The sequence below is a fragment of the Pristis pectinata genome, chromosome 3, assembly GCF_009764475.1.
Source record: "Pristis pectinata isolate sPriPec2 chromosome 3, sPriPec2.1.pri, whole genome shotgun sequence".
NCBI lineage: Eukaryota > Metazoa > Chordata > Chondrichthyes > Rhinopristiformes > Pristidae > Pristis > Pristis pectinata.
Window position 1 is genome coordinate 135,450,571 of NC_067407.1, and position 25,584 is coordinate 135,476,154.

The 25,584-nt window shown below is 39.2% G+C and overlaps 1 protein-coding gene across 1 annotated transcript in view; it reads right to left on the reverse strand.

Moving 5' to 3' along the window:
• Positions 1-25,584, reverse strand: part of LOC127567954 (kinesin-like protein KIF13B) — a 160,084-nt gene that overhangs the window by 110,727 nt on the left and 23,773 nt on the right. The window lies entirely within an intron of this gene.

Here is a 25,584-nt window from a genome sequence, read left to right on the forward strand (position 1 = left end):
ATCCAAACCTCAATAGTTGGACTGCAGTGAGATGACGACACTGTGTTTGTTCACAGTCAGAGGCCAAGCTCTAAACCATCTTCAACACTTTCGCTAAAACATGAGAGGATAAGGCTTGCACTCAACATTTGCAAGAAAAAATGTCCACTTGGACCACTTCCCATTTCTTGAGGACCACCTGGCAGCAAAGGCAGACATCATTGATGAAATTCATCACAGCTTTCAATGTACTAACAAAGCCTTTGGTTGATTGAGGAAAAAGCCATAAAACTCACAGTCTACTGGGCAGCAGTTATACAAGTTCTCCTATTTGCTTCTGAAAGCTGGACTACCTACTGCATGCACCTCAGTGCATTGGAAAGGTATTGCCTGCAAAATCCTCCAAATTCAATGGAAGGACAAGCAAATCAACGTGTCTTTTCTCGGTCCAATATTCCCAAAATTGAGGCCCTAGTAACACTCCAGTTGCTACATTGTGTAGGTCACTGCTTGAAGCAGACATTGTTTTGTGAACTCTGCCACGGGAAGAGATCACCAGGCAGACAGGGGAAAAGATTCAACCATGTGCTCAGAGCCTCCTTGAAGAAATGCAACATCTCCATCGTCTCCTGAGAATTTCTGGTCACAAGAGCTCCAAGTGGAAAAGCAGCATTATTGACAGCATTGAGGACCAAGAGGTCATAGAGTCATAGAACTGTACGACATAGAAGCAGGCCCTTTAGCCCACCACATCTATCCAGACCATCAACCTATCTATACTAATCCCACTTCCAGCATTAATTCCATATCCTTCTGTGTCTTGCTCATTCAAGTACCTATCCAAATGCTTCTTAAATGTTGCTACTGATACTGCCTCCACCACCTCCTCTGGCAGCCATTTCAGATACTAACTAATCTTTGTTTGAGAAATGTATCCCTTAGATCCACTTTAAACCTCCTTTCTCTCATCTTAAACCTATAGCCTCTAGTTTTAGAGACCCCTACCATGGGGAACAGGGTCTGGCCATCTATCGTGAATATGTCTCATAATTTTATATACCTCTATCATGTCACTCTGGGAGCACAAAGGTTATACACTGGGAGCACAAAGAGGCCCTGTGCAAGTGCTTGGAGAAATGGACTAACTCTGAAAATAACCTACCTAACGCCCATTAGCTGCCATCTGTGGAATAGTCCGCAATTCCCACACAGACCTCATTAACCACCTCAGAACCAACAAAATGGGAGTCGAAGTCATCCTTGATTTCAAGGGACAGCCAAAGAAGAAACTAGACTACAAGTGAATTTCTGGTGTCACTCCAATCGTATGGCATTAACTAGTGAATTCTCCTAATATTCCAGCCAATGGTCCTCCCTCAAATGAAAAAAAAAGCTTGATTAGTTATTCATCCTTTTGTTGTTTATATACACGAGAGTGTCCACAGACTAGTCATGTTATATGTCTTGCCCACATACATCCAAGTCTGTCTTGGACATAAGGATAGGACACTGCAAGCATCATTAACATCAGTGTTAACCATCCACTCTACATACAGTAATGACAACCTCTGTAAGAATTCTGCAAATTTCAATGAGATCTCCTCTAAAAACATGACAGAATACAGACCAAGAATGCTCAATCTCACCTCTTATGGCAAACCTGCCATCCCTGGAATCAGTCTAGTAAATCTTTGCTGTGTTCCCTCTATGGTAAGTATATTCCTTTTTTTTGAGGAAAGACGACCTAAACTGTATAAAATACTGCAGGAGTGGTCTCACCAAGACCTTATATACTCACTACAAATATATCTTTACTTCCTTACTCAAATCCTCTTGTAATAAAGGCCAACATACCATTTGCCTTCATGCAGAACCTGCACATTGGCATTCAGTGACTTGTGTCCAGGTCCCTTTGAACACCAACTTTACTCAAATCTCTCACCATTAAAAAAATACTCTGCTTTTCTGTTCTGAAAAGAAAAATAAAGTAGATAATTTCACATTTTTCCACCTGTCTTGTCCCCTCAGTCAGCTTGTCTTTATCCTCTTGAAGCCTCTTTACATCTTCATTCTTACTCACAATCCCACTTAGTTTTGTGCCATCGGCAAACCTAAAAATACGATTTGCTCCCCTCAGCCAAATTGTCCAAGCAGGTCATGAATAGCTGGGGTCCAAGCACCCATCCCTGCAATGCACCACAAGTTGCAGCCTATCAACCCAAAGATGTCTGGTCCACAATGGGTTGAAAAGCTATGACACAGAATCCTGGAATATCTGCATTGTACTTTATTAAGTATATATTAGTCTTGGAGCAAGTGCAGTGCATGATTCATGGAATCCAATGTAATTTGTGTAATATAATTACACAAATCAGCATTGCAGTTCCTGGAATTTCAATCAAACCAACCTTTAACTGTCCAAATTTTCAAGATATTAAAGGGAAGTTAGGGTATATAAAACTTTGATTTTAAAAACTTTGAGTTTAGGACTAGCAGTCAGAGTGTGAAAACAAGAGCAAGGGTTATCAGTAGTGAAATTAGGAAACACTTGTGTATACAGAGAATGGTAGAAGTTTGGAACTCTTCTGTAAACAGTCACTGATACTGGTCAATTGTTAAATTTTCAATCTCAGAATGAGTGATTGTTCACCAAAGGCATTCACGATATAGGCCAAAGGAGTTGGGTCACAGAAATACCATGCTCCCATCAGGCTTGAAAGAGTAAATGAACTATTTCTGTTCCCCTCTTCTAAAATAATTGCTGCATTTGCTGAACCATCACTGCATTTGCAAGCAATTCAACACACAAAAAAAATTAAGATATTTCTGAAATATTCAAGGAGCAAAGTTGACATTTCATTGATACAGAAAGGAACAGTGCAAATGAAGGACTCAAACATCGAGAGATACAGTAAAACTCTGATAATCCAGGATCCAATTGTCTGGAAATCCTGATGGTTCATCATCGAGCTCACTCATTAGTTCAGACTGGGACGGTGCAAGAGAGGTGTGCAGTCAGAGTCAGGGGTTATAGAGCAGCTGGGGTTGGGTTCTCGGGTTCCAGAACACCAGTGGTCAGGCACATGGGTAGGTTTACAGCAAGAGTCAGGTCCGCAGTGCTTATGTATTCCCAACTCTCTTTAAACTCACCAAGTTCACTGGAAAAGTTAATATACTACCGTGTAACACTTTAAAAAGTGAAGTACAGGTCTATTTCGGTAAATAGGAGTTACATCCAGTAGTCCAGAAAATCTGCTCGCCTAGAACCAAAGTCCCAATCGTTCCAGATTATCAGAATTTTACTGCAGTAAGTTACTCCACAATATTTAAAGTAGAAAATTCTGCTTTCTGATGTTGTTATACAGTCAAATTTTCTCAATGGATCATATTGAATCATTCTTGCTTAATGTGGCACTTCTCTTTCGGAAATGCTCTGTGCTGTATTTTCTCAGTCCAGAAAACCCTGTCAACAGCATTGTTCACAGCAACAACAACTGGATGAACTAAAACCTGCAACAACCTTACGTGTGATTGTACAAATAGACTAATAATTACCAAATAATAGTCATATGCACTAGAAACATCACAAGATCAACAACACAATTTATCTAGTTCATAAATGCTACATCAACAGAACATTATGTTCAGATTAAAACTATATTTCTAAGTTTAAAAGAAAATTGCAAAATAATTAAGTAATGAAATGCCAACACAATGCATATACTGTTTCAAATTAGGCAAAACAATCAAATTCTTATCAGCACTTGTGACTAATCCCTAATCAATATTACAGGGAGCTTTTCTGAGCCTAGTTTATCTGTACCATGTTTCTACCAGTTGAAATAATGCCCATGACTGAAGGGCAGAAACTTTTAAGTGCCCAATACTTTCACTGGAAAGTATTGGGCACTTAAATTAATTATTTTTAATTAACATTAGAGCAAAATTTCTGAACCTTATGCATTCGCAGATTAAAGAACCTGACGGAATCTCATGGTTAGCTGAGGCCCAGTCTCCCTTTTATGCTTTAAGGTCAGTTTCCATCTGCTTGTTGTTGTTGTTTCATAACCAAACAAAATGAAGAAAATCTTCACAACACACAGTCTCCTTTTACACCAGATCACTCAGTCTGAATTCATCTGCTTAATGCTCCATTCCTTACTTTTCATAGTTGTCATTACCTTCACTCAAGATGCAACAAAGCAGTCTTCTATCAAACTCACTGTTGGAGAGATTTAGTTTGGAATACCTCCAGTTTTACGCTGCACAAGATGGAGTCAGTTCATGTCTTCGTTTCTATCTATTTGGCCACAGAAAAGACATCTATATCATTCAGCAACAAAAGTGATCATCTTTTAATCCTTTTGTTGTCTTTTAAAATTTGATTTGGGTTCTCTAACTCTAACCTATGTGGCTTATGCAATACTGGATATATCAACCTTTAAGAATTGTAGCACATGACCACTTTACAACATCCCTTTTCATTCTCTCCTTGTTTTTTTAAAATCATGAATATTTAATCAAGGTAAACTTTTTATGTTCTCCATGCATTTTCATGTGGCTTCTGGGAGACGTGCCACAGAAAGACTACCAAGTCTATACTGCAAAGCAGTATTCACACACATTTACCATAATAATGGACTGGTTAATCAAATGAACTAAATTCTAAGCAGCGAAATCATTTAGCTCTACTGGTACGATTCACCCCATCTATAGCTGTTTATACATAGGCTTCCAGTAACTGACAGCAGTGAAGGGAGTTTAAAAAATAGGTGTCTTTCAAAAGATCCACCACTAATGAAATGAACTAATGAATAAGTACCGTAGCTAATATACAAGGATAAATCAGAATCAAGTTTATTATCACTGGATGAATAAGTTTTTACTTACCTATATTCATGCAAATATCTCTTTGCTCTAGGAACACATTACAATTTCATCAACACCTCAGGAGGTCTAACTAGCAATCAGGCAAATTAAGAACAATAGTCAGCTCTTGTTGGCGTACTAGCTGAAATACTGGAGTAACACTGACATGCAAGCTCTATTTGCCATTCAGAGTATGGGGAACTGCAGAAATCCCTGCTGACTTCCTGACACTAACAATGTCATTATTCTTAAAAAGGGAAATAAAGCCAAATGTGACATCTTTCGAAAGATAAATTTCCTCTCCATTGCCAGGAAAATTCTTTCTAGAATCTTATTCTGCAAGAAGCAACAGACAATTTGTTAAGTATTCCCAGAATCTCAGCGTGCTTTCTGATCATCACAAGGTGTCACGAACATAATTTTGTCCAGGCAGATCCATTCAGAGTGTCAAGAACAACATTTGGAACTTCCATGACTTGCTGCAGTCTTACCAAAGCCTCTGTGGAAAATTGTCAGAATTTGGCTGCCTAAACAGATTTACCACTATTGTTAAGGCTTCATAACAGCCGCCATTCCATAAAATGGATCTACCTCAAAGCCCTTTGTAATCGAAACTGATGAAAAACAGGGTACACATCCCTCTTCTCAGTTTTTCCTTGTAGCCATGAAAACATTAATATGAAGACTATCTGCCTCTGGACATTGTCATCCAATGTCAGACTACAGCCATTCTTGATTAATGAAAGGGTTACATTCCTGGTAAACATCTATTAAGCAAGATTTTGGAATTAAAAAAGCTGAGCAAAATGCTTTATAGGTATTTTGGTTCAGTGTATTCCAATGGGTGGAGATTGATGCACTATTCATTTTAGCAAAAAAATAGATTTGTGAATTGAGGATATCCACCCTAAAGAGTCAATGGCATTATAGCAAAAATTTGTAAATTGAATGTTTGTGAACAGAGGAATGGCAACCTCTTCAATCTTATTGCCTCCACGCTACAGCTAAAGTAACACTAGCAACAATAACTCTAGAACACCGATGACTACAGTTGTAACGCATTATGTTTGAGGGAAAAACGATAAATAGTCCTGAATTACCTCCCTAAACTTGCACCCTCCTAGGCTAACCTTGAATGTCAACAAAACTAAAGATCTTTGCTTTTAGACCCAGCAAAAGGCATGCCACGTGAACAGTGAAGTAAGAAAATTTATAATGTAAACAGATAATGCAAGAAACACTGTTTCTTGTTCCACAGATACTGAGAGTTAACAGACCTAAAATGTTAACTCCATTCCTTTCCACAGATGCTGCCGAACCTGCTAAGTGTTTCCAGCATTTTCTGTTTTTATTCTACCTTAGTAGCCATCTCTTCCAAAGGAAAAGCAGGCTGATCACGCAATCCCAAGTGCCAATCTTGCCTTCAGTAGACCTTCTTGCCATGTGTTCAATGAACCAAAATCAGAACCCATACAAAACTTTCAGTTTACAGAATTGGCACCCACCCTCTCCTCTACATCTGCAAAACTTGGGTGAAGAACAGAAAACACCTAAAAAAAAACCTAAAGATACTCAACATAAACTGTGTGGATCACCACATGAACTTTAATTTCTTACATCAGCCAAAACTTCTGTGTTGAGACCCTAATCATTCAGCATTAACTGAGGTGGAGTGGGAACTATATGCATATAGTTAATGTCTACCTACCAAAACAATTACTGTATGGCCAACTCACCAATAAAAAGGAAATCGAAAGACCCAAGACTTGGTCTTGATGTTTAAGTGTTAAATACTAGAGAGCACAGCTTTAAGGTTAGACAAGGAAATTTTAAAAGGAGGTGAGTGGTGCAAGTTTTTTTTCAAAAACACAGAGTGGTGGGTGCATGGAACGTGCTGTTGAGGTGGTGGTGGTGGTGGTGGAAGAAGATGCCACTGTGGTGTTTGCAAGGCATTTAGACAGGCACATGAATATGCAATAAATGGAGGGATATGGATCATGTGCAGGCAGATGGGATTAGTTTAATTCGGCATCATGGTCAGCACAGACATTGTGGGTCCTGCTCCTGTGCTATACTGTTCTACGTTAAAGGTATGGCATTGACATTACAAGCTGGTAGATAACAGCACATAAAGACTATCCGGCAAAGATGTCGGAGAAACAGTAACCAAATTTGAGGATTTCCTCTCACATTCCAAAGATGTGCGGGTTGGTAGGTGAACTGGCCCTAGTAAATTGTCCCTAATGTAGGCAAATGGTAGAATCTGGAGGGAGCAGTTAAGATTGTGGGAAGAATAAAAATGGAATTATGCAGGATTAGTGTAAGAGAGCAGTTGATGGGTGGTGCGGACTCAGTGGGCTGAAGGGCATGTTTCCATGGTGCACCTCTCTATGACTCAAAAACTGGCACACCCAGTTTGCTGACAAATGCCAGAATATAAAGAACAGACGGCCGTGTCATGGTTTTGTGGCCTCACTGCCTTCCCACATTCCTGTGACATCTGCCAAAGTGTCTGCAGCTCTTGGATCAGACTTTTCAGTCACATAGGAACCCATAAAATATAAACCTGAGATACCACAACTTCGAAAGATTGCCACCAATGAGTTAATATATTTGTCTACTGGGATCTCAAGTCCTTCTTAAAGTTCGGGAACAAAATGTTAACTCAGACATATTGACATAAACTCAACAAATTTGCATCTATTCAATTAAGCCTTTCGATTTACAAAAAAAAAGGAGCCTGTAAAATGCTTTACTACCTTATAAATGGCATTAAAATAGCTTTGTGGTTAACCCCAAAGCAGTTTGTGGAAGTCCCATGAAGGTCAAGGATTTAAATTGCTCAGTTCACAGCAGCGTCCCTCTATAATGCTGTGGCATGTCAGTTTCAGTGTGGTGCACACTTTTCTATTGACATGCTTACACAGGAGATGGCACAGATTTATAGGATATTAAGGTGTAAAATTTTAGCTATGAGCAAAGATTGGACAAACTAGGGTTTCTTTCTTTGGAACAGGAGGAGGATGAGGGGAGACTTAATTGAGTGGTACAAAATGACAAGGGACCTAGAATGAAAAAAATATCAAGGGCATTTGACCCTCAGCAGAAGGGTCAAAATCAGGGGTATATATTAAAGTAATTGGCGGAACAATCAGAGGGGAGGACACCAGATGCTTTCCCCACATCTCTTGGCTTGCACGCAGAGGGCGGTAGGCGTCTGAAACACCGCATAAAAGGATGGGAGAGACAGAAAGGTACTTGGACGACATCTTGAAGAGCCATGACCTAAAGGGTTGGGAACCAAGTCTGCCAAAAGGTGGAATTAGCTAAATAGTTCTTTTTTCACCAGAATAGATATGACAGGGGTTTTTGGCTACTGAGTTAGTAACCATGACTGTTGCCCTTTATTTTGGCATCACTTACTTTTGAAATTTAGTCACATTTGTAATGCATTTCACAAGGTGCAAGGTACTTTAATGCATCCAGAGATTGTGAAAGGCACTAAGTAAATGCAAATTTCTCTTTTGCTAATATCCAAACAACAAATCAGCCAGGGGAATGGCACAGTTATCATCTAATGTGTCTTGATTCTTCCCTCAGCTGGCTGGAGTTATGCTTCCACACATTCAAAGGCACTGTAATAAATCCCCACCATACCCATTTGTGGTTTCTGACAAACGTGGCTTCCAAATGCAGGTACGGCATATGGAATTCAAAAAAATATGCTGGGATCACAAAGTATAGTCTGTGATAACAACCATCTCTTCTCAGCCAATTCAAAGTATTCATTATTATTGACAATGCGATTTTCCTCCAAACCTCTGTTATCCATTACTGTTGAACTACTTTCAATTGGTTCCATTCCCACCACTCCGAATATGCCCAACTCAGCTGTCTGGATTCTGTTCCCTTCTCTGCACCACAAGTCTTTCAAACATCCATCTCTGGTAAACCTTGTCTGAAGCAATTATACCATACATGGACACTGGATATACTTCTATATGTAGAATAATCAATATAGCAGCTGCACCACATCCCTCATTGCCCCAGTCTGTGCTCTAGATCCCATGTCCTGCATTCAGTTAGGATTTGTCACAATATCCTCCAAGTCAATTTTTTTTTTTTACACGATCCCCTTTCTCTTTACACACACACACACACACACACACACACACACACACACACCAGATTCAGCTGATATAGGCTTTCGGTTCAATTTGGACCTTTGTTTCAGATGTTTATATTCCCTCCATCATATACATTGTTTACATCCACTTCTATGATAGTATCATCTCTCTCCTCATCCTTGACTCTTCACTGCTGAAATTCATCAGCCACCGAAATCAGAAAAATGTTGATTGAACCTCTCACCAACTTCTGTCATGCATTTCAATCTGATAACCTTCTGTTCGAAACTGCTTCTAAAATCTCTTCAATTTTTCCGATCTCTACCCCAACTGCCAAAAAAGCAAATTTCCACCATGGTAACTGAAGAATTAAAATTCAGGATATTGATATATAAAACTGAAATTAATTCTCAGTAATGCTAACCATGAAACTACTGGATTATTGTTTAAATAAAACAATCTGGCACACTAATTTCCTTCAGGGAAATCTGATAACCGCCGGACGAGAGGGGGGGTGGGGAAAGGGGTGAGCAATTAGGGTTAGACAATAAAAATGCCAGCATTTCCCACAACAGCCACACTCCATGAATGACTAAATCCAAATAGAGGTCATCAGAAGCCATCTACTTCTATCCAACTTGACCTATAGCTTTAAACATTTCTATAAATTCACCTTGTCATTTCATAACAAAAGGTTCCAAATGTTTAGGTTGTCTTTTCATACTTATAATCCTTTACTGTAATTCAAAGTTTCAATACCAAACAACATCCTACCAAATCTTTACTATATACTGTTGCCAAACATCCTTCATCTGTGGTCTAAAATTGCACTCAGTACACCAACTGTGCTCAAAGGTTGCATAGCATTTATTTTCAATATTACATTTCAGTTATACATTCTAATCCTTTTGCCTTAATACCTAGGAACTATATTGTGTCTATGCTCATATTCCCTTGAGGTGCTGCTTTTAATGGATTGAGTGACTGGTCTCTTAATCTCTGACCTTGTATTTCTAGCGACAAAACAAAAAGCACACAACTCTGCATCTTCAAAATAGAACTTGCAAATTAGATCATATTCATAAACACAGCAGGTAGCCTGAATGAATGTGTGCTATTACATAGAAATACATTTAAAATTGGGTCCTTGTGTTACAATACCCAAAGAAAAAATTCTTTTCAAAAAAGCAGTAAGTGAGCCAGGCATATTGAATGTCAGCCTGATCTTATTTGCATAAAGTTTACAGCGACTGAAAGGTTTCAAATTAAATAAACGTTCCTAAATCTATGGCCTCAGTATCCAGCCTCTCTTTGTGCTCCCAACATGCTGACAGCTGGCATCGTAACCAGAGCAACGGAGTTTCAGCTGGGGAAGTGGCACTTGGCAGTCTGAACATGAGATAACAAAACGCAAGATACAGTGGCTGAAGACTGGATCAGTCAATGACAATTAGAAATTAATATTAGTGCTTAATTTTTCACTCCTCCTCAGTTCATACAATTTCAATGCCCACAATTCTTCTTCATTTTCCCCCTCCTAAGTATTGGTTTATTATTGTCACTTGTACTGAGGTACAGTGGAAAAACTTGTCCTTGCATACCAATCATACAGGTCAATTCATTACACAGTGCAGTTACATTGGGTTAGTACAGACTGCATTGATGTAGTACAGGTAAAAACAGTAACAGTACAGAGTAAAGTGTCACAGTTACAGAGAAAGTGCAGTGCAATGAAGTGCAAGGTCACAACGAGGTAGATCGTGAGGTCAGAGTCCATCTTATCGTATAAGGGAACTGTTCAATAGTTTTACCACAGTGGGGTAGAAGCTTAAGTCTGGTGGTACGTGCCCTCAGGCTCCTGTATCTTCTACCTGATGGAAAAGAGAGAATGACCCAGATGGGTGGGGTCTTTGATTATGCTGGCTGCTTCACCAAGACAGCGAGAGGTAAATACACAGTCCAAGGAGGGGAGGCTGGTGTCCGTGATGTGCTGGGCTGTGTCCACAACTCTCTGCAGTTTCTTGCGGTCCTGGGCAGAGTAGTTGCCCTACCAAGCCGTGATACATCCAGATAGGATGCTTTCTATCATGCATCGATAGAAGTTGGTGAGAGTCAAAGGGGACAAACTGAATTTCTTTAGCCTCCTGAGGAAGTAGAGGTGCTGGTGAGCTTTCTTGGCTGTGGCATCTACGTGATTTGACCAGGACAGGCTGTTGGTGATGTTCACTCCTAGGAACTTGGAAGTACAGAGAATGCCCGCTCACCAAACAATCTACTTCTCTTTCGGAAATTTGTTGGCTATAGCTACATGGTGAAGGAAACAATCTGAGTGTTTTACAGTTTGATTCTGCAAAATAAAATCTACAAATGACAGAAATGACATTAGAATTATGCTCGTGTATGCATACACAAGTGGCACAGAGCTACAGGCAGTAGAGCTGCTGCCTCACAGCGCCAGAGACCAGAGTTCAATCCTGGCCTTGGGTACTGTCTGTGTGGAGTTCGCACATTCTCTCTGACTGCATGGGTTTTTCCCGGGTGCTCCGGTTTCCTCCTACATCCCAAAGAGGTATAGGTTAGTAGGTTAATTGGCCACTATAAGTTGCCCTTAGTGTATAGGTGATCAGTAGAAATCCAGGGCAACGGCATTGATGAGAATGTGTGGCAGTGAGGTGAACAAAAAATGGGATTGATGTAGGATTAGTGAAGATGTTCAGCATGGACGGTAGGCTGGAAGACTTGTTTCCCTGCTGCCTCTCAACGACGAGCTTCACAGATACAAGCACTGAGGCTTCACTAATTGGAATTAACTGATCCCTGAACCAAAAGCAGAGACTTCTGCACTGAGAGAGCACCAGTTGAGGCAACTTCAAAAAAATAAAATGATCAGGTGAGCTTTCATACCGATCTGGACAAGATCACAACACCTCTGACCACTTGAAGCATGAAACACACAAGAAATATTGCTGTATCTCATTACCTAAACTTGATGACAACTTCAAAGGCAGAGTTAAATTGCAATTTTATAAAGTTATCTTATCACAGCCTAATTATGTGTAGTGTCTGTTATTATGTAGACATATGCAAACAGCAGGTGATATGAATTACTGGTTCATTTATTTTTGTTGGATGTTTTTCTAAGAAGATTATTGGTCAATCAGGAAAATTGCTTTAAGTAATACCAAGGCAACTTTTACAGCCACTCAAATAAGCAGAAGCCTCTGGTAATTCTCTCTCAATACTGCATAGAAGTATGTTACAGTCCCACGGTGGATCTCAATTTCTCAGTCTTTTGCTATATGCTACCCAACTGAGTCAAAGAGGTGTAATCTTAAATGTTGTCAACATTGCTTCAGACTTAAGGTACCATGCATTAAAGGATCCTCCAGAAAGTGAAGTACAAAATCTAAGCTGGCATAACTAGAATATCTAGCAAGAGCTGCACTTATCAAAGGGTGCAATAATTCAGGGACAACCTTAAACTAGGGTGCCAACTGTTCTAAGACACAGAACTGGTCAGACACAGGATGTTTAACCAGTGTTCTGGACAACATTTACCCCTCAATCAATACGATCAAAAAGAATTACTTGGTCTGTTTGTGAGACACTGCTACAGGCAAATCTGCTGTGGCACTTTCTAACACAAGTCATACACTTAAAGCACTTTGACAGGGATGACGATTGGGGCCATGCTACCACGGTGAAAAGCATTAAGGTGAAAGACATTAAAAATTCTCAAAAATCCAGGACTGAACATCTGCAGAAAGTAAAGTGGAATTAAGTATGAAAGATGCAAGAACTCCAGCGTATTATTAGAGTAAGTATTTTTGACTAACTTATTGCAGTTGCCACAATTTTAAATGCAAGTACCTACCCACAATGTCTTAGCTTTGCAAGTAATAGCTCATGCATGACAAACTGGATAACCACACCTACTATCAGTTCATCAAACACAAAGTTTCAGTGTAGAATTGGTGCAACATGATTAATATTGAACACAAAACCATCTGAAAATAGAACTTAGTGCATTGTCATTGGTTTCAAAACTAGTAAAAAAAAACTATTTTTGGATCTAACTTGGAGATATGATCTGAAATCAAATCTGTACAGACATGGTCTACAATTACTGTTAGCAATGCCCAAATAAAACCTTTTCTTCACCACTGCAAAAGCAAATCAGGCTTGAATATTAAGTTGTGCTACTCCCTTCTCTCCTCACTAATAAGCCAGCTTAGCAGTTTCTCTTACTCAAGTGAGAGGACTGTGGGATTCTAGGATTCACCTGCACTAGATCAAAACTCTATTGTAAGAACATAACCTCAAACTCTGCATCAGTTCAAGGCAAAACAGAACATTGTTTTTAGCCTGACTGACGACATGCAGTAAATAAGGAGCAGTGAGCATCGCTCACATGCTGAATATAAACTGATAAAAGAATGACTCTTCAGTATTGCTCTGAAGGAGTGCTGCAATGTTAGAGAAGCTTTGACAGATAAGACATAAACATAAGCCTCACTCTTGCAAAGTTGTGAATATCAAAACTAAGGATTTCACAAGGATTACATTTTAATATCTTTCCTAACAACAGTTATTAAACATCTAGCTTAGCTACTGCAAGGCAGGATTGCAAGGTTCAATCTTCATATTACATACAGTCAGCTAATTACTTAAGCATCTGCAAATTCACCCAAGAAAACATGATTCTTTGTATCTACTAACCATGTCTTTAAAAGATTCAGGCACACAGGAGAGATCATTTTAGCAAAACCATCATTTTTATCCTATTAGCACAGCACTTAAATGCACTTCACAAAATAGCACCAACTCAAAACAGATATACAGTCTCACTTATTAACTGTCCATGAAGAGAATTAATTTGATAAGATTTTGACAGGGAGAATAGCATAAAACAGTTTTTAAACTAATGCAAGCTTCAAAGTGATGAGAGGCAAATTAATACCAGTAAACTTAACTGACCTACTTATGGTCAATCTTACAACTGGAGCAAAAAAATATATTAGCACAAAGAAATCCAGTTCTAGAACTACAGTTTAGAGAAGAGATTTCTATGATAGTATCACCTCCATCCTCATCCTTGACCCTTCACTGCTGAAATTCATCAACCACCTACTCAGAAAATGTTGATTGAAGTGCTTAGAGATTTGATAAAATGATACCAAGGATGAAGGACTTTAATTATGTGGAAAGAATGGAGAAACTTTTTTGTCACTGAAACTGAAACAGAGGAGGTTTTGAGGAAATTAGATGGATGTATTTAAAATTCTGAAGGCTAAACGCAGAAACATTGTTCCCAGTTGGGGAAGGGTCAAGAACGAGGGGACAAAGAATGGTATTTGCAAAGGAAAGATCGATTACAAACAATGAATAGTTAGGGTCTTTAAAGCATTGCTAGGGATAATAGTGGAGGAAAATTCATTTGCAGCATTCAAGAGATACCTGGATAAGTATGTGAAGAAAAGAACTTACAGGGATACGAGGAAAGGGTGGGGGAAATGAGACCAACTAGGTGCATACATCGAGCTTGTACAGACACAACAGGGCAAATGAAACCATTCTGTGACCAAAAGGAAGAAACATTGTGCATTCAACACAAAATGGAAATGGAGAAAACAATGGAACTTGAAAACAAATCTTTAAAACGATGGCTATTTATGCGAGTTTGTAAAAATCTGAAATTAAAAGGTTTGCGTAATTCTAGCTATAAGTATGAATTTTCCAAAGCTCTCTAGATTCAGAATTAAGACTGAAAATTGAAAAAAAAATCACGTCACTATTTAAGAAATGAGGGAGAGGGAAACAAGGCAACTATAGTCCTGCCAATTAGTTATTTGTGGCAGAGGTCCATCTGAAACAAAATTATTTGGGACTGGGACAAACATCAACTGATCAAAGTGAGTCAGAATGGATCGGTGAAAGATATGTCATGTCCACCGAATCGAGTTAACTTCCCTTAGAAGAGCACCAGAATAAATTGGTAAATTGGTTTATTATTGTTACATGTACCAAGGTACAGTGAAAAACTCGTCTTGCATACCGTTCATACAGATCAATTCAGTACAACAGTGCACTGAGGTAATACAAGGTAAAACAAAACAGGATGCAGAATCAAGTGTTACAGTTACAGAAAAAATGCAGTGCAGACAGACAATAAGGTGTAAGGTCGTAACGAGGTAGATCATGAGGTCAAGAGTCCATCTTATCATGCTATAAAACTGTTCAATAGTCTCATAATAGTGGGATAGAAGCTGTCATTGAGCATAGTGATTTGTGCTTTCAGGATTTTGTATCTTCTGCCCGATGGCAGGGGGAGAAGAGAGAACATCTGGGGTGGATAAGGTTTTTGATAATGCTGGCTGGTTTACTGAGGCAGCGAGAAGTGCAGACAGAGTCCATAGAGAGGAGGCTGGTTTCCGTGATGTACTGAGCTGTGTCTTTGCAGTTTCTTGTGGTCACGGGCAGAGCAGTTGCCATACCAAGCCATAATGCATATGGATAGGATGCTTTCTATGGTGCATTGATAAAAATTGATGAGGGTCAAAAGGGACAATTTAGCCTCCTGAGGAAGTAGAGGCATTGGTGAGCTTTCTTGGCCATGGCATCTACATGGTTGGACCAGGACAGGCTATTGGTGACATTTACTCCTAGGAACCTGAAACTCTCAACCCTCTCGACCTCAGCACCATTGATGTAGACAGGAGCATATGCACCAGCCCCCTTCCTGAAGTCAATGACCAGCTCCTTTGTTTTGCTGACATTGAGGGAATGTTTGTAGTCACGACACCATGTCACTAAGCTCTTTCCTCCTTGTACTCCGTAGATCAGGATTTCCTTTCCACCAGATTAAGTGGGCTGACAGGATCCCTTCAATATTACACAACCTAGATTTTAAGAACTTTTCATTAAAATGTGACCGAGAACTTAAGATCTCTAAATTACATCCAATCCCAAAACTGAACTGTACCACTGGATAATAAACCAGTGGACTCGTATAGAAGTGTGATCTTGGGATAACCCTCTCTCAATCCCAACTGCACATTTTAAAACTCAGGGAATGTAAAAGCTAGATCACAACATGCAATTTACAAGTCAAATCTTGCCCCAAAGATCTAATTTTTGGGACAGTGTTCTGGACAGTGTTCTTGCAAATACTTTGTTACATTGCTTAAAATAACCATTAATTCTTCTCTCAATAAAAGTAGTTAATGATCAAATTCCAGCATACACTAATGCACGAAACCATATAATTCTTCATCCATAATCATGTTCTTTCATGTCGTCTCTCCAACACAGATGAGTTTGGATGTCTTACATTTTTCTCTGGTGATCCGTCAACAATTTCCAGAGTCTTTCCCACCCTTTCTTGACATAAATCTTATTTCCATACCCTTTGCTATAACATGTAAAGAAATTCAATTATATATTAATGATTCAGCACACAATGTTGACTGAACATCACTTGGATGAAATCAAATAAAGTAAAAGCAAATTTGTCTAAAGGTGAGTTTTTAATTGTTACTTCCAGACTCTGCTTAGTTTCTGAACAGATCTCCTGCTTATTTTTTCCTTTTTCTATTCTCAGACTTTATAATAATATTACAAAGACCTAGGCGTACAGGTACATAATTCCCTGAAAGTGGTGACACAGTTAGGGCAGTAAAGAAGGCATATTCTCACACACTCCCGGATGCTGGATGGCCTTCCTCATTCTACTCTCCAATAACAAGATCATTCAAACAGAAGCCAGTGTCCTAACTTGCACCAAGCCCCATACACCTGTCATTCGTCTAACAGAACTGTACTGGCTCTTGGTTAAATAACTGTAGAATTTCTGTCCTTCTAAATCCCTCGCTAATCTCATCCCATTTTATTTCAGTTTCCTCCATCTCTAACTCTCAAGACATACATGCTCCAAATCAAGCTTCCTGATCATTGCCAAATTTAAATTGAGCTATTATTGGCAGCCTTGCCTTCAGTTAACAAGGACCCAAGCTCTGGAAATACTTCCTTAAGCGGCTCCACTTCTACCTCTGAGATAGCCTTTGATCAAGTTTATGATCAACTACCTAATACCTTCTTGCATGGGACACATGTCAAATTTCTGGTTGATAACATTCTTGTGAAGCACCTTAAGGATATATTGTTATGTTAAAGAGGATGGAGCTTAACAACAGCAACATCAAGTTAAAAGTTTACACTTTTGTAACAGACATTCTTCTGTGAGCAAGCTGTACAAAACAGGGGTTTCATAATGGAGATGGAGCTTCTTGCAATAATCACAGATACCAAATCAGGCACGTGACCCAACTGTGTCACACACTCCTGAAGAGCATCATTACTCCATCTCCATAGCATGCAGAACTTAGGGCCATCCAGATTTGAATATTTTCTGGGAAATATTAGCTATACTTCAAATAAAATGAAGCAATGAACAAAAGGATTTTTTTTTTGAGAAACAACTCAATTTTTTGCTATCAGTCATGGAGCATGCCTTCAGAAATCCTCTGCATTATTTACAGCCATTAAGTTCTGCTAAAGCAAATTGACATCAACTTGTGCTGGGTCCTGGTCAGAGCTAGTTTTATATTGAGAGTTGAAAGAACCTCTGCAAAAATTGGTCAGGTTAACAAGTCCAATGATAAACTTTTAAAATATGCGATTTACAACCGTAAAAACCCACCAGGAATGTTAATCAAGTTATTCTATTTCTATTAATGCTGGGCCTCTGCACACTCTGATGCATGGACCTAAGGTTTTCAATGCCAACACAAATGTTCCTTCTCTACTTTGGGCAGCCAAGGGCCAGGGATTCTTAGGAGTTGGCAGGGATGTTGCACAAGAGGAGTTTTAACAACATCCTTGAATGTCTTCCACTGTCCACCAATGTCTTGAGAACTCTGATCAGAGTCAAAGAACTACCACTAATTACAGCAATATGACTCATAATACTGCATTCAAGAATAATAAAACTTAAACCTTAAGAGCTCTAACCCATCCATAAGTGGCACCATTATCACCCCAGATTAGCAGAAGACTTTTAATAGTATAAAATGTTAATTTCAGAAAAAAGCAATTTAAATGACTAATACAAGTCATTTAGACTTTCCAGTGGTCTATTCAGCCCACTGAATCCATGCCAATGGAGCAATCCATTTAGCCCCATTTTCCCCCCGAGCCCTCAATATGTTTTTCCTCAAATGTCTTTCCAATCCTTTTTCAAGAGCCCTGACTCTGTTTCACTGTCCACACAAGCAGAAAGTTCCTGTTAATCACTGAACTTTTATCATTTTTCCAACTTCGCTTTAAATCATTGTCCTCTGATCCTTGAAGCATCTGCTAACGACAATGGCTTCTCCCTATTTACCCTATCGAGGCAAGTAAAGATCTTGCATGTCGCTTTCAAATCTCTTCCCAAACTTCAACTTGAAACATTAACTCTGTTTCTCTTTCCACAAATACTGCCTGACCTGCTAGTGTTTTCACCATTTTGTTTTTATTTCAGATTTCTGGCATCTGCAGTTTCTTTTGGATTTTCTTCTCTTCCCAAACTTCTTTGCTTCAAACGGAACATCCTCAACTTCTCTGAACTGAATTTCCCCATCCCTGGAAGTCTTCCTTTAAATCTCTCCTACATGCTCTCTAGAATCTGCACATCCTTCCTAAAGTGCTGGTCAGAATTGGAGCAATTCTTCAGCTGTGGTCTAACCACATTTTATAAAAATTCAACACAGCCTCCCTACTTCTTTAATGCTCAGGACACTATGCCCTTTACTAACCACTCTATCCACATTCGGATTATTACAGATCAAAGCAATCAACTGCACTAATTGGTGTGCCAGAAAACTAAGTGTTAGGACAGCAGTGGTCTAATAACACACAACACAGAGCGTAGCAGTTCAAGGTGACAGCAGTTTGGGATGGGCCTTGGCAACAACAACAAAATGGATGCAAACTAACTCTATAAATAATACAAGTTTAGCACTGTTACACTATATATATTTGTTCATGGTGCAAACTATTTAGAATATAGATAATTCATATGATTTTAAAAAAAGGACTAAGATTATTCAATTTTCCAGCACCGTAAAACTTAAAATGGTCTCATTATAATATTTTCCTGTGGATTGATTCTAAATTATTGCATCCATTAGCCCACCTGACCACTTTAAATATTTATCACTATATGCAAAGTACTTCCTAACATTTGCCCTAAAGACACCAAGTACCAATTTGCACGCATGTACCTTCGTTTAAAATGGATCAGTGCTCAAGATTTAATCATTCCACTTTGTGTCTCTATACACCTCTAATCAAATAAAAACTGCATAAATTATGAAAAGCAAATCACTTACATTTGTCTAAATATGACAGATGTATTAGAATGAAATATGCAATCTAAATTCTGATTTTTCTTTCTACATGAATTTTCAAGTGTTAGGAGTACTAAACAATTCTTATAAAAATAATTTTGTACTGTAAGTCACAGGCACTTACATTTTCAGAAGAAAAAATATTTTTAAAACAATTTTTCAACTTAAAATATTGAATGCTGTCATAAGTCGGTCATAAGACATGCTTTGGTGCCAGATACACACAAGCCACAAAGGACCTGCTCACAATTAGTAACGGTGCCCCTTGATTTATTGTCATTAGCTAACTGATTTCTAGTTAGCAGCTTGGCAGTAATGCAATTCTTTTGATGATTATGCTTTTGTCACAGCATCTGGGGTGGTGGAGGGGAAGAAACAGGAAATTCATTTCACATTTCTACACTTCAGTCTCCTATTATTGTTAAGTTTTCAATAATTTTTTTCCAAGGGTGAACTTCTGATATGATCCTTATTCATTGGCGGCCTCCTTAATTGAGGTCAAATTTAACTTCTGGTTGGGCTTCCGTGCATCCCACATTCCGTTTCGCATAAACTTGAATCTGGTGTTAGATCCTTTCATCTCCTGGCATGGAAACCAACCTTTTACTCAAAGCAGATGTCAGTTTTATTATGGTCTTGTTAAATTGCATGACTGATTTTAATAATCAATGTATCTATACCTTCTACTTCCATATGCTATTTCCAAACATCTAGGCTTCTTGTTTTCATACGTCAATGTACCATATCATAAGTACTTATATTGAAGTTAATTTGCAAAATCCATGCTATTCTGCAAACTTATTAATGTATTTCTGCACTTTATTTTTGTCATTGTCTGTCTTGTTAAATAATTCCCTTTCCCCACCCCAGCTGAAAGTAGACATATGCAGAGAGATACAGCATGGAAGTAATCCCTTGGGCCCACTGAGTCCATGCTGATCCTATATTATTGTATACTAATCCTATATTAATCCATTTTTTTAATTCTCTCCACCTTCTCATCAACTCACCCTGGTTCCACCACACACGTAGATACTAGGGGCAACATATGGTGGTCAATTAACGTATCACCCGCACATCTGTGGGAAACCGGAGTACGCTGGGGAAAGCCACACAGTCAGAGGGAACTTGCAATCTCCACACAGACAGCACCTGAGGTCAGGATCGAACACAGGTCTCTGGCACTGAGACAGCAGCTTTACTAGTTGCACCATTGTGCCCACCTAGATCTTTGTCGTCTCCACTCTCTCCCCTACTCTGTAACTTAGTACACATTTCCAACTTCTTCTAGTTCTGATGAAAGGTGATCGACTTAAATCTTTAATTCTGTTTCTCTCTCCACAGATACTGCCCGACCTTTTAAGTATTTGTAGCATTTTCGGTTTTTCATTCAGATTTCCAGCATCTGGATTTTTTTATGTTTTGAAATTAAATTGTACTGACCCGTGATTAGAATAACATGACTAATTTTGCTCTCCATATTATAGAAGCACTGAAGGATGGTTCCAGAATTAAGAAATTATGGTTTCAGTAAAGATGGGAACACTTCACTCCAGAAAAGCCAGAGGGCTGACCTCAGGGGAAGTCCATACATTCATGAAAGGGTGGATGTAGAGATACTTCCAATTGGACGGTAGATAAAAACTGGGGACCATCAATGTCAGACAGTCAACAATAATTCTAAGAGGAATTCTTTACCTAAACAGTGTTGAGAATGTGACAGTGGAAGAGGCAGCTAGCACAGTTGCTAGAAGTAGAAAGACATGTCAGAGAACAAGGAACATAAACAATCTTCTGATAAGTGGTACGAAGCTTGTGTACAACATGAACACAGACATGAACTTTGAGCTATATGGCCCATTTCTGAGCATATACAACACTCCCCTCACCCCAAAAACAACTACAACCATATCAACAATAGGAAGAACAATTAATACAATTCAAAGTAAAATATCCAAGGGCATTTCACACAAGCTTCAACCAATGAGGTACACAGTCATGAGAGATGAGCAAAAGCTTGGTCAAACAGGTTAATCCTAAAGTCTTTCAAATGAGGAAAAGAAATGCAGAGTAAAATGGAAAAATTTAAAAAAACAACTGGCAGAGACTTTTTGCAGTATTTATAAGGTAAGCTATCTTTATTGGTCACATGTCCATTGAAACACAGTGAAATTCATCTTTTGCGTAGAGTGTGAATGACTAATTGGCACTGGCAACTTAAAAATAGGCTTCAATTTTCTCTTGGCCATAACTAACTCTCAGTTCTATAAACAGATGGGCAAATCAGCTTGCATTGGATACATCTTCTTCCTCCTAGGCGGTCCCTAGAGGTCGAAGACAACTTACCTCCAATCAAATTCTGCAGGGTCTGTGGTGGCTGATGAGGCCAAAATGGGATCTATGGATTTCTACCTGGGAGCGCAGAGAGCAGGAGCTGGGGCAGTGGATGGGTAGTTTGGCACGTATATTTGCTTCCCAAATCATTTGCTGCACTTAAGATAAGATTTCTTTATTAGTCACATGTACATTGAATCACATCTTTTGCGTAGTGTTCTGGGGGCAGCCCACAAGTGTCACCACGCTTCCGGCGCCAACATAGCATGCCCACAACTTCCTAACCCCTATGTCTTTGGAATGTGGGAGGAAACTGGAGCACCCAGAAGGAAACCCACACAGACACGGGGAGAACGTACAAACTCCTTACAGAAAGCAGCCGGAATTGAACCCCCGTCACTGGTGCTGTAATAGTGTTATGGTAACCACTACACTACCATGCCACCCATATACGCTACCATGCTGCCCATGTTATATTGCAGCAATGTGTGTCCATTTCAGTAGTCTAGTGTCAGGCATGCAAACAAAATAGCCTACCCTGAGTGCAATGAGTACAGGGGATGCTGGCCTGGGAGAGGATACTAACATTGGTTCTCTTATTACATTTGGATTTGGAGCATTTTGTAAAGACTGTTGTTAGTATTTCTCCAGTGCCCTGAGGTGCCTGATGTAGGTAGACCATGTCTCAGAAACAAAAGGTGGCAGGAACCACTACTGTCTGGTAGGCCATGAGCTTTTTGCTGGGCTTACAGTCTTGTTCTCCAAGCACTTTTCTCACCACAACGTTACACCTCATCACAAACAAACTTCCCACTAGAGTGCAGCTAATCAATAGAATTAATGGAAATCTGATCGACCTATATCATCTCCACTCCATAAACAATTTCACACCAATTTTACTACGCAAACACAGCTTGTGTATGTGCAGTGAAACTAAGCTCCAAATAATGGTCAACTCCTTCACTGAGTCATACACAACAATGCACTTACACCTGACATCTGCAAAACAAAAGTCCTCCATCAACCTTCCACTGTTGTATAATAAAAGGTCTACAACAAGACCCTGGAAAACATGATTGCTTCATGTATCTCAGGAGCCACCTCTTAGTGAACTGATGAAATTCACTCTTGCTTTCAGTGTGGCCTTTAGCTATCTAAAGGAAAAGTGCATTTGAAAATCAAGATCCCACACAGGAAATTATAAACAGAGTCTGGCAATGCAGCATGATCTCCTGTAAATTGTTTTAATATAAAATTGGCACGATGCTAGAGCTTCCAGTCTGCAGGGGAGAGAGTGAATGATTGACTATAATTAACAATAAATAAGGGCTTTTTAAATTGCCATTGTGAATTATATTTTACTATATATTGTTTGAATTTCTTAATACTCTTGCCAAACTAAGACACTTACAAATTAATTAAAATAAAAACATTCCAACAATGAGTCTGACATGCATTCCTTCTCAACTCCTTCAGATCAGGAGACTCTTCTCAAAGCCAATGCTGGATACCCTGTACAAAACAATTATTGTGCAGGACCTCAACCATTATTGCACATTCAGTGACAATGATAAAATTAGGAAAGTCACATGTGGTGATTAGTTTTACAGAGAAACAAGGCAACCAGCAATCACTATAGCCTGGAGGTGTAAAATCCAAATTGACAAAATGCAATATCTTGTTGTGTTTTAATTGAATTTTGTACTAATTTACTAATGTTTGTCAAATATCATTAATATTTTTATGTCCGTTCCAACCTTTCACTGCTAATGTGATCTTGGGACAGCCCAGTGGGACAACCCATCAGAATTTATCTGACCCTTGCCATAAAGTAGAAGAAAATGGATTGGTTTTAAAAGGCTTCACACGGCTACTTTCTAAGCTCAGTTACATGAGTTTTCACTTAGGGAGGCAGAACTGAAACAATTGCATTCTCATGTGTATCTGCAAGTGGCAATGATCAATCTCTAGCTGAAAACCACCCCTCCCCGAGCCACAAAAGACATACTGAGCTTGCTGACAGGAGAGAAAAGAACTGTTACGAAACATACGAGTCAACATGCCAGGTAATAATCTAGAAACATGGAATTTGGTGAATCAACAGCTACACAATCATACATATATGTGCCACAAATATTTTGATTTAACATTATAGGCAAGAATGGCGAGAGGTACCTAGAACTGTTTTCTAAATTGGAGATCTAAGCAAAGATCCAAAAAACAACAAAAGAGCAAAGTAATACTTTTAGAAGAGTTCCCGATTCTGTCATTTTCAAATTGTTCACACATTAGTTATAATTTGACACAATAATTTATTGCACATTCACCAGTTTTATAACTGCAGCATTCTCCAACACCAAATGTCAGTGCTTTTCTGTTCACAATGCAGAGTGATGTTCACATAAGGGAATCCCTTGCTCAATAGTACACAGTACTGGATACCAGGAATTAATTTTTATTTTATTCATTTTGTGATCTGGGTATCACTGACAAGACCAACAGCTATTGCCCACCCCTAACAGCCCTTGTGAAGGTGGTGGTCAGCCAACTTCTTGAGCTGCTGCAGTTTCTCCGATGAAAGTATTCCCACAGCGTTTTTGGGTAGTGTTCCAGGATTTAGACCCAGTGATGTACCTCCAAGTCACAGTGGTGTACAACTTGGAGGAGAACCTGCGGGTGGCGATGTTCCATGTTGCCTTTGGTCACAGGTTTGGGAGGAGAAGCATGGGAAAGTAACTGCAGATCACTTGCAGACTGCAGCCACTATGAACTGATGGTGGAAGGAATGAATGCGTAGAGTGTTTGATGTGGTGCAATTAATGGGCAGCTTTGTCCTGGATGGAGTTGAGCTTTTTGAGAACTGTTGGTGCTACACTTATCCAGACAAGTGGAGGGTATTTCATGTGTTCCTGATTTGTGCCTTGTATATGATCAAAATGCCTTGGGTGTCAGAAAGCACGTCACTGGCCACAGGATAGTCAGTCTCCAATCTGTTCTTGTAGGTGCAGTATTCATCTTGCTGGTCCAATTGAGTTGCTGTTCAATGGTGATCCCCAGCCACAAAACATTAATGGTGGGGGAACAGGGTCAAGGGTAAGTGACCACCTGGCACTTCTGTGGTGCAAGTGTTACTTCCAGTTATCAGCCCCTGCCCTAATGTTGTCTGGGTCTTGTTGCATGCAGGCGTGGGTAGCTTTACTTGCTGAGGAGTTGTGAATAGAATTGAACAAATGCAACAATGGTAGTATTGAAGGAGTTCACATTATATCGAATAGATTTATGGATGCATAATTCACAATTATGTTATGAAGATTACAGCTTTAAAAATCATTCTAAGCTATCTATTATTCTCTATAAACAACACAACAATACAAACGAAGGTTGCTTTTCTTATTTTCTTCAAATACATTGAGATGCATTGTTTAATGTCATCGATCTTCTGCAACCTCTGGCTTTCTAATAACCTTCTCACAACTTTGAAACTAGGAAGAAGTTACAAAAAAAAAACGTACAGCTAGATTAATCCAGTTTTAGAATAAAATTTTGTTTACATGCAGATAGCAATCAGTGTATGCAAACATGCATACAGAAGGAAAAGTGCCCTGATCAAGTTCAAAAGTATTTCATACTGAGAATTAAGATGCTGTATATGCAACAGTTTAAGGTAATATTTCAAAATTTTGTTTGCATCTTACAGCTGGGTGACTCAGCAGTCTCTTCCAAGGTGCACTACACTGCAAACAAAAAAATCAGCAGCAAGCAAACTAACTTTTTTTGCACCGTAGGGGAAATTAAGGGTTATAGGGAAAAGGCAGGTAGGTGGATCCGAGTCCATGGCCAGATCAGCCATGATCTTATTGCGTGGCGGAGCAGGCTCAATGGGCCAG